The sequence below is a fragment of the Myxine glutinosa genome, chromosome 11 (assembly GCF_964187855.1).
Source record: "Myxine glutinosa chromosome 11, kmMyxGlut1.1, whole genome shotgun sequence".
Classification (NCBI taxonomy): domain Eukaryota; kingdom Metazoa; phylum Chordata; class Myxini; order Myxiniformes; family Myxinidae; genus Myxine; species Myxine glutinosa.
The window spans coordinates 5,755,862-5,766,223 of record NC_136271.1 but is presented as its reverse complement, the minus strand read 5'-3'; positions in this window follow the sequence as shown (position 1 = coordinate 5,766,223).

The following is a 10,362-nucleotide window of genomic DNA, read 5'->3' as shown; positions in this document are numbered from 1 at the left end:
TACACATAATACCCGATAATGTCAAAGTGGAAATGATGTACACATAATACCCGACAATGTCAAAGTGGAAATGATGTACACATAATACCCGATAATGTCAAAGTGGAAATGATGTACACATAATACCCGACAATGTCAAAGTGGAAATGATGTACACAATATACCCGACAATGTCAAAGTAGAAATGATGTACACATAATACCCGACAATGTCAAAGTGGAAATGATGTACACATAATACCCGACAATGTCAAAGTGGAAATGATGTACACATAATACCCGATAATGTCAAAGTGGAAATGATGTACACATAATACCCGACAATGTCAAAGTGGAAATGATGTACACATAATACCCGATAATGTCAAAGTGTAAATGATGTACACATAATACCCGATAATGTCAAAGTGTAAATGATGTACACATAATACCCGATAATGTCAAAGTGTAAATGATGTACACATAATACCCGATAATGTCAAAGTGTAAATGATGTACACATAATACCCGATAATCTCAAAGTGGAAATGATGTACACATAATACCCGATAATGTCAAAGTGGAAATGATGTACACATAATACCCGATAATGTCAAAGTGGAAATGATGTACACATAATACCCGACAATGTCAAAGTGGAAATGATGTACACATAATACCCGATAATGTCAAAGTGTAAATGATGTACACATAATACCCGATAATGTCAAAGTGTAAATGATGTACACATAATACCCGATAATGTCAAAGTGTAAATGATGTACACATAATACCCGATAATGTCAAAGTGTAAATGATGTACACATAATACCCGATAATCTCAAAGTGGAAATGATGTACACATAATACCCGATAATGTCAAAGTGGAAATGATGTACACATAATACCCGATAATGTCAAAGTGGAAATGATGTACACATAATACCCGATAATGTCAAAGTGGAAATGATGTACACATAATACCCGATAATGTCAAAGTGGAAATGATGTACACATAATACCCGACAATGTCAAAGTGGAAATGATGTACACATAATACCCGACAATGTCAAAGTGGAAATGATGTACACATAATACCCGATAATGTCAAAGTGTAAATGATGTACACATAATACCCGATAATGTCAAAGTGTAAATGATGTACACATAATACCCGACAATGTCAAAGTGGAAATGATGTACACATAATACCCGATAATGTCAAAGTGGAAATGATGTACACATAATACCCGATAATGTCAAAGTGGAAATGATGTACACATAATACCCGACAATGTCAAAGTGGAAATGATGTACACATAATACCCGACAATGTCAAAGTGGAAATGATGTACACATAATACCCGACAATGTCAAAGTGGAAATGATGTACACATAATACCCGACAATGTCAAAGTGGAAATGATGTACACATAATACCCGACAATGTCAAAGTGGAAATGATGTACACATAATACCCGACAATGTCAAAGTGGAAATGATGTACACATAATACCCGACAATGTCAAAGTGGAAATGTTTTGGGAAAATTTTTACAAAATTATGAAAAACGAAAATCTGAAATGTCTTCAGTTAATAAGTATTCATCCCCTTTGCTATGACACTCCAAATTGAGCTCAGGTGCATCCATTTTTCTTGTATCATCCTTGAGATGTCTCTACAACTTGATTGGATTCCACTTGTGGTCAATTCCATTGATTGGACACGATTTAGAGAAAGAAACGCACCTTTCTATACAAGGTCCCACAGTTGAGTGCACGTCAGAGCAGAAACTCGACCATGAAGTCCAAGGAACCATCCGTAGAACTCCGAGATACAATTGTGAGGAGGCAAAGATCTGGGGAAGGGTATACAACAATTTCTCGTGTTGAACGTTCCCAAGAGCACAGTGATCTCCATCATTCGGAAATGGAAAGAATATCAAACTACCCACCCTCTGGACTGCAGGTACTACAAAAGGCTGAGGCACCACAGTGATTTAAAATAAATAATTAAATCTGAAAAAATATATAACTTGTTTTTCAATGATTATTTTTTGCCGAAAACACTCCCTGGCACTGACTCATGAAACTCTGAAAGTTTGACAGATAAATTTGACCATCTCTGAGACACACACAGACACACAGTCATAGTCACACTCACTCACACTCACACATATACATTATACACACACATATACACCCACACACACACACACACACACACACACACACACACACACACACACACACACACACATACACACACACACACACACACACACACACACACACACACACAGACATATACACACACACACACAGACATATACACACACATACACAGTACACACACACACACACACACACACACACACACACACACACACACACACACACACACACACACACATATACACACACACACACACACACACACACACACACACAGACATATACACACACACACACAGACATATACACACACATACACAGTACACACACACACACACACACACACACACACACACACACACACACACACACACACAGACACACACAGACATACACACACAGAAACACACAGACACACACGGACATACACACACATACACACACATACACATATACACACATATACACACACACACACACACACACACACACATATACACACATATACACACACATACACACACATGCACATACACACACCTACACACACATACACATACACACACATACACACACCTGTCTTAACTTGTCGATTATTCACTTCATCAGGTAGAGATTACATGTTCTAGCCTCTGGTTGTATATTTATTACGTACATTATAATTAATGACGTTTTGGCCTCCCACTTATTCGCTACCTGTACAAGAAGTAGGCATTGGAAGACTTTGTCTCTACTCTGTACATTCTCTCTGCAGTGTTGGTACTGCCAAAGCAGTTTCATGACCTGGGTTACAGTCGATATGGTTTGCCATTGCCTTAGTTGCATCAGTCAGTGAGGGCAGGAATTTGGAATATGTCCAGGGTGCTGCAACAGCTCACCTCGTTTCTGCAAAGGAACCCGTGGGATGTTTAACATCCACCCACTAATGCTGGCACATCACACGGGATTCTCAGATGAACGTTCATCCGACGGACGGGACACACATTGAGGCCTTGCCCTGCGTGCGAAATACCATTATGGCAGTTTATAGTTAATTCGGGAATTGAACCCACATTGGACTATTCAAAGGTAAGTTTGCTATCCCTGAGGTATCCTTTCAGCCTTAATATTCCAAGGTTGCCTTTTTTTAAATGTACTCATTTGTGTCCTGTGAGGTGGGACTTGAGATATCTTTAGGTTTGTCATATTGTATAAACTGAGACGAATAATAGTCTACTTGCCAAGCCTATAGAGCCCTCTTGTGAACCCGGAAATGTTGAGTACCCCAAAGTTTTAAGTTAGAAATGTACAGTATGGGTCCCCAGCACTTAGAAACTGCCGGATGCTAACTTGCATATGTTGGGCAATTAGCAAAATTAGCATCAATAGCATTAACCCTATCAAACATAGGCCTGGGACACTGAAATTTCTGTTTCGCTCTATTGCTCCGTTTGAATGCTTCGTGTGAGCAAACTATTTGAAGGATCCGTATGAAATTTGGACATAATACACTTAGACAGATATGCTTTCCGTGAGTGTTCTTATAAAAATTTCCTGCGATCAAAATTTCATGTGAAAAAAGGGATGAAAAAGCCGTGGATTTTTTTTCACCCAACATTTTTTTGCGTGGTTAGTGCCTCTACTCTCATGTTGAGCTACAGTTTCAATGTTCGTGTTTATTTGAACAGATCGTAACCTGGCACGTTCAACGCACTAAGCCCCATCTAACAGCTGTACGTGATCTGTACAACATGCAGCTGTACGTAATCGCTTGCCTGATCAAGTGGAGTGATCTGCAGCGATGGTCATCAGTGGTTCTCAGATCTGGGATGATGCACACTCTCGTGTCATTCATCGGCTCAATCGGACAACTGATGAATTCAACAGGTGTGGAGGAGCTAGTCGGTGCATCATTTGGAGGCCTGAAATCCATCTTCAACGGGAAGGCCTGGCCCAAGGCTATGCGAGCCTTCCGTATGGTTGTGTCTGCTCTTCTTCATGACTTCTTAGAGGAGGGAGAGAAGACTCACGAGCAGATAACGGCATTCCTGGAGAAAGCCAGAGAGCACCCCACAGGCCGGCTTTGGGTGGATTGTTTCATCACCCCTACCCTAATAGCTCACGGGTTCTGGCGAGCAGAAAGAGAGGGTGATTGGATGCTGCAACAACACTGCCTTGAAGAGATGCTGCCCTATTTATTTGCTGCCGGTCATCACCACTACGCAAGATGGATCACATGGCATCTGCGCGACATGCAGTACCTTCCTGCTACTGCCAAGGATGACCTTTACGCTGGAAGCCATGTGTGCCGCCACTCTGATGGTGCAGCTGCAGTGAGTGGAGACATGTTTCGGGAGCAGACATGCATCAAGCAAGGGAAGGGAGTAGGAGGCATGAAGGGCATCTCCACCAACCCTGAGCAGGTCGCCGTGTGGATCCAATCTTTCGGCATCTGCTCCTATCTCTCCAAGTCATTGGATGAGATTTACGACGATGCTGAAGCACCGGATAAGACAATGAAGCCCAACAGACACAAAGAAGAGGGTAAAGGACGGCGGGAATTGGACGCGGAGGACCAGGCTAAAATCCTGAGAGTGCTACAGGAAAACTCCCATCGACTCACCATAGAGACCGCGACCCTCCACCATATCATAAATGGCCAGGTGGCAGATGAAAAGGTGAATGTGCAAGATGCATTGAAGATCGGACAGGACATGAGCACTGTTCTCTTCATCACTTCCTGAGAGATTTCATGCGCCCATCTCAAATAAGGTGGTGACAATGACATTCACCAAAAAAATAGTGAAGGTCAATGCGAAGATCATATGTGACCTTGAGGCGTTGTTTGCTCGGCTGCTGGTGGTGGGGAGCAAGAGAAGAATGGAGCTCTCTGCCCTCTTTGACTACGAACTCGGCCCGGTCCCTGCATCCATCATCGATGAGTATGGATGCCTCAGGAAGGGTAACAAGTCTGTGATCGTCCAGCGTCTTGGAATCTTTGCCCCCAATCCCCACCCACCACATGTTGTACTCGTTGATGCATCACAGCTCATCTACCACGTGGTGTGGCCATCGTCAGGCACTGTGGCTGACCTCGCAGCCAGCATGGGGCGCCGGCTTAATCGCTACATTACCGAAACATTTGTCATCTTTGACTGGTATGAGCAAGTCTCTGCCAAAGACCACGAGAGGCAGAGAAGAGCTGGGGAGAGCTCAACAGAGTACCGACTCTCACTGACAACCCCTCTACCTAGCCGCAACAAAGTGATGAAGAACAAGACAAACAAACGGAGACTGGGTGAGCTCCTGTGCACACACAGCATAGGAGATCACATCAAGATGGTCAGCAAAGCAGACAGTATTGTCACTCATGACGAGGCTGACGTCTCCCTCATCTCATACATGTTGGATGCAGCCAGTCGCGGAGCTGAAACTGTCCGCATTCTCAGCGACGACACTGATGTTTTCGTACTCATGGTCTATTGGTGCTGGAAGGTGGGTATCACATGTAACCTGCAGATGGAGAGATGGGATGGCACTATTCTCAACATCAATTCGACAGTAGAGAATCTCAGTGAGCAGTGTCGCTCCATCCTGGCTACGCATGCTCTCTCCGGATGTGACACCACCTCCTATCCCGCGGGGAAAGGGAAGGTGTCCGCACTCAAGGCCATGAGAGTAGTACCTGGTGACCTGCTTCACTTCATCGGAGAGGAGGGAGCTACTGATTTACAGATTACAGAGGCAGTGCGTGGTTTCTTCCTGGCTCTGTACAACGAGAGGGAGTCGGCATCTCTGAACGTCGCCAGATATGACATCTACCGAAAGCGCAAAACCCCACCAGCACTGAAGACACTGCCTCCTACAGAGCGCAACGCTCTCCTCCATGGACGGCGTGCCCATCTACAGGTGCTGCTTTGGAAAGCAGCAGACTGCCCTGACCCACCAGCTGTGGACATAACAGAGTTTGGATGGAATAAGAAGGAAGGCGAGAAGGGAGAGGAAGTCATCATGCCCATCCTGGATGCAAGCCCCGTTGCTCCTCCTGCCGTGTTGGAAATGATCAGCTGTCGCTGCAAAGCTGGGTTAAAGCCCTGTTTAACAGCAAAGTGCAGCTGCGTAGCTGCAGGCCTGGCCTGTACCAGCTACTGCTTGTGCAAAGGCTCTGATAGTACATGTTGCAACACACTCACACACACACAGCAAGAAGAGCAATATGACAAGAATGTAGAGTCAGGAGAAGAAGATGAAGACGATGAGGATGAGTTTTATGATGAGGATATGCTTTATAACAGTGCAGAGTAGTAGAAGTGCAAGACGCTCTTTCTTGATGGAAGTTTCATGTTATGTAACTAGTGCACATATTTTTCAGCTCTGATAATTTTGGGTATACTTGTGTTTTAATTTTGAGGATATTATTTACCCATAGTCATATTATTCTAGTTTGGTATGGTACTTGCCTTTGTTACCTCTAATACCTGTGAGTAAAAGTGGGGCAATAGAGCGAAACAGAAATTTCAGTGTCCCAGGCCTATGTTTGATAGGGTTTTTTTTTTTTTTTTTTTTTTTTTTTTTTGTATACAAGGTCGAGGCTCGTGAAAGAGCGAACATTAATCACACAGAAAGACAAACCGACACATAAAACATATAACATAGGGAGCGGTAGACAAGATGGGGAGAGAGGGGGAAGGACACAAACACAACATTTGAGAGCAGGGACCGAGAGACATGGAGACATCGAGAGATCTGAGAGAGGGCGAGGGCTTTGGGGGGGGGGGGGGCGTGGGAAGGGGGCGGTGGGAGAGGTATAAAACATATGGACACTGCCAGGACTTCCAGGAAAGAAGTTGGAATTCCAAACAAGGTGGATCTGGGGTGAATTAGCGGGGGTAGAAAAGATCAAGGTTTTGGATGGGGGAAGATAAGAGATGGTGGTGAACAGCTGTTTTAAAGACCTGGAGGGAGGAGTGGGATTGAAGGGAGTGAGGGAGTTTGTTCCAGAGGCGGGAGAAAAGAGGAATGAAAGAGTGAAGGTGAGCAGAGAGCCGAGATTTCGGCAGTTTAACCATCAGAGGGTTGCTGGCAGATCTTGTGCGACCTGTAGGAATATTTGGGGGACAGAGCACAGAGAGAGCTGGGGGTGCAAGGCCGGAGAGGAGTCGGTAGAAGACAGAAAGACCACCTACCTGCCTGCGGTGAGTGAGTGAAAGGCCCTCAGAGATAGCTTCATCGCGGGAGATTCCAATAATTCTGAAAGCTTTGGTTTCAACAGCGTGAAGCCGAGATAGGTGTGAGGCTAGGGGTTCATGCTATTAATGCTCATTTTGCTAATTGCCCAACATATGCAAGTTAGCATCCGGCAGTTTCTAAGTGCTGGGGACCCATACTGTACATTTCTAACTTAAAACTTTGGGGTACTCAACATTTCCGGGTTCACAATGCTGGCAAGTCAACTAATAGTGAAAAGAATTGCTCAAATAAATTAAAACAATGTATTCGTTTATAATAATTAGGATTTAGATTTGTATACCCCCCCCCCCCCCCCCCCACCTACACCAGGTAGCAAGGCAGCAGGTAGCGTTGGAGAGCAACCCACCCTCCTCGTGCTCCACAGGAGGCAGCAGGTAGTGTTGGAGAGCAACCCACCCTCCTCGTGCTCCACAGGAGGTAGCAGGTAGCGTTGGAGAGCAACCCACCCTCCTCGTGCTCCACAGGAGGCAGCAGGTAGTGATGGAGAGCAACCCACCCTCCTCGTGCTCCACAGGAGGCAGCAGGTAGTGATGGAGAGCAACCCATCCTCCCCGTGCTCCACAGGAGGCAGCAGGTAGTGTTGGAGAGCAGCCCACCATCCTCGTGCTCCACAGGAGGCAGCAGGTAGTGTTGGAGAGCAGCCCACCCTCCTCGTGCTCCACAGGAGGCAGCAGGTAGTGTTGGAGAGCAGCCCACCCTCCCCGTGCTCCACAGGAGGCAGCAGGTAGTGTTGGAGAGCAACCCACCCTCCTCGTGCTCCACAGGAGGCAGCAGGTAGTGATGGAGAGCAACCCATCCTCCCCGTGCTCCACAGGAGGCAGCAGGTAGTGTTGGAGAGCAACCGACCCTCCTCGTGCTCCACAGGAGGCAGCAGGTAGCGTTGGAGAGCAGCCCACCCTCCCCGTGCTCCACAGGAGGCAGCAGGTAGTGATGGAGAGCAACCCACCCTCATGCTCCACAGGAGGCAGCAGGTAGTGTTGGAGAGTAACCCACCCTCCTCGTGCTTCACAGGAGGCAGCAGGTAGCATTGGAGAGCACGTCACCCTCCTCGTTCTCCACAGGAGGCAGCAGGTAGTGATGGAGAGCAACCCACCCTCCTCGTGCTCCACAGGGGGCAGCAGGTAGCGTTGGAGAGCACGCCACCCTCCTCGTTCTCCACAAGAGGCATCAGGTAGTGTTGGAGAGCAATCCATCCTCCTCGTGCTCCACAGGAGGCAGCAGGTAGCGTTGGAGAGCAACCCACCCTCCTCGTGCTCCACAAGAGGCAGCAGGTAGCGTTGGAGAGCAACCCACCCGCCTTGTGCTCCACATGAGGCAGCAGGTAGTGTTGGAGAGCAACCCACCCTTCTCATGCTCCACAGGAGGCAGCAGGTAGTGTTGGAGAGCAACCCACCCTCCTCGTGCTCCACAGGAGGCAGCAGGTAGTGTTGGAGAGCAACCCACCATCCTCGTGCTCCACAGGAGGCAGCAGGTAGTGTTGGAGAGCAACCGACCCTCCTCGTGCTCCACAGGAGGCAGCAGGTAGCGTTGGAGAGCAGCCCACCCTCCCCGTGCTCCACAGGAGGCAGCAGGTAGCGTTGGAGAGCAACCCACCCTCCTCGTGCTCCACAGGAGGCAGCAGGTAGTGTTGGAGAGCATGCCATCATTCTGGAATGGGTACATCAAACCGGCTGTCCTTTCTGATTGTAATGACTTGTGGACCTTAAAAAATTGATGTTTCCTGTCAAAAAGTAGACAGTTTCGTGTCTCTGGCTATGCAAGTGGTCCATATACTGCGGGTAGAAAGTGGTCCATATACTGCGGTAGCAAGTGGTCCATATACTGCGGGTAGCAAGTGGTCCATATACTGCGGGTAGCAAGTGGTCCATATACTGCGGGTAGCAAGTGGACCATATACTGCGGGTAGCAAGTGGTCCATATACTGCGGGTAGCAAGTGGTCTTCTCTTCTTGGAGGTTCCTTGACACCAGGTTACAGTTCTTGCTATCTCAGAGTGCAGTTTTTTGTCTGGGGAGAAGCTTCTTCACTATCACTAAATTAACAAGATGGTTTCCATGTTTCATTTGAACGACCCTATTGGGATATGAAGGGCAACCAACACATATCCCCTCTTCCTGCTCTTTCTTCCACCTGGGTCGATCCTGGGTTTGAATTCTGGCCAAGCGCCATACTGTCATCCTGTAGCTGTAACCATACGGTTCTCGCAGGCAGGACCAGGCATCGATGTGTGTGCCATCCCTCGGATAGACATTGATCTGGGCATCCCGTCTGCCAGCATTAGTTGGTGGATGTTAAAGATCTCACGGTGTTTTTCCTAAACCTGCAGGGGGTGTTGCATCAGCTGCACAGATATTCCCTCATCTTAGCCAATTATGTCACTTGACGCATACGAAAGAGGAAGTGTCCTTTCAACACTACATCATCATCAACTGCTGTATTAAAGCTACATTTCCTGATGCCACCACCAGTGATAAGTTCAAAGCAAGTCCCGTATGTGAATGCAACTAGATCCTTGAGGCCTTCAAGGCTGCATGGATGGAAGTGCTCATGGCATTCTTGATCGGTACACCACAAACCGAAACCAACAGCAGTGGGGAAAGGTGTGTGTGGAAATGTCTTGCCTCCACTTATACAAGTTCACACAAACATTTTTATGAGAGGACATGCAGATGGATGGAGTGGGGTATAATTTTGGGGGCAGTTCATATTTACTGTATATAATTTGATTTTTGTTTGAGGAAAGAGGTAAATTATTCATAATGTTCCATTAATGAGAGGTTTTGCTTTGTTGTCGGCCTCATCTCTGCCCCGAGTGAGTTAATCACTGTATAGACAGAGATAACCCTTGATGATGCAATTGTGAGATTCTACCTACCTAAACACCCCTTGAAGTGGTTAACATAGTCTTGTCCAGAGGTTGCAGCAACTCATATGATTCAGGCTTTTCCATTTATACTCCTTCCAAAGGATATGGTTACCTCT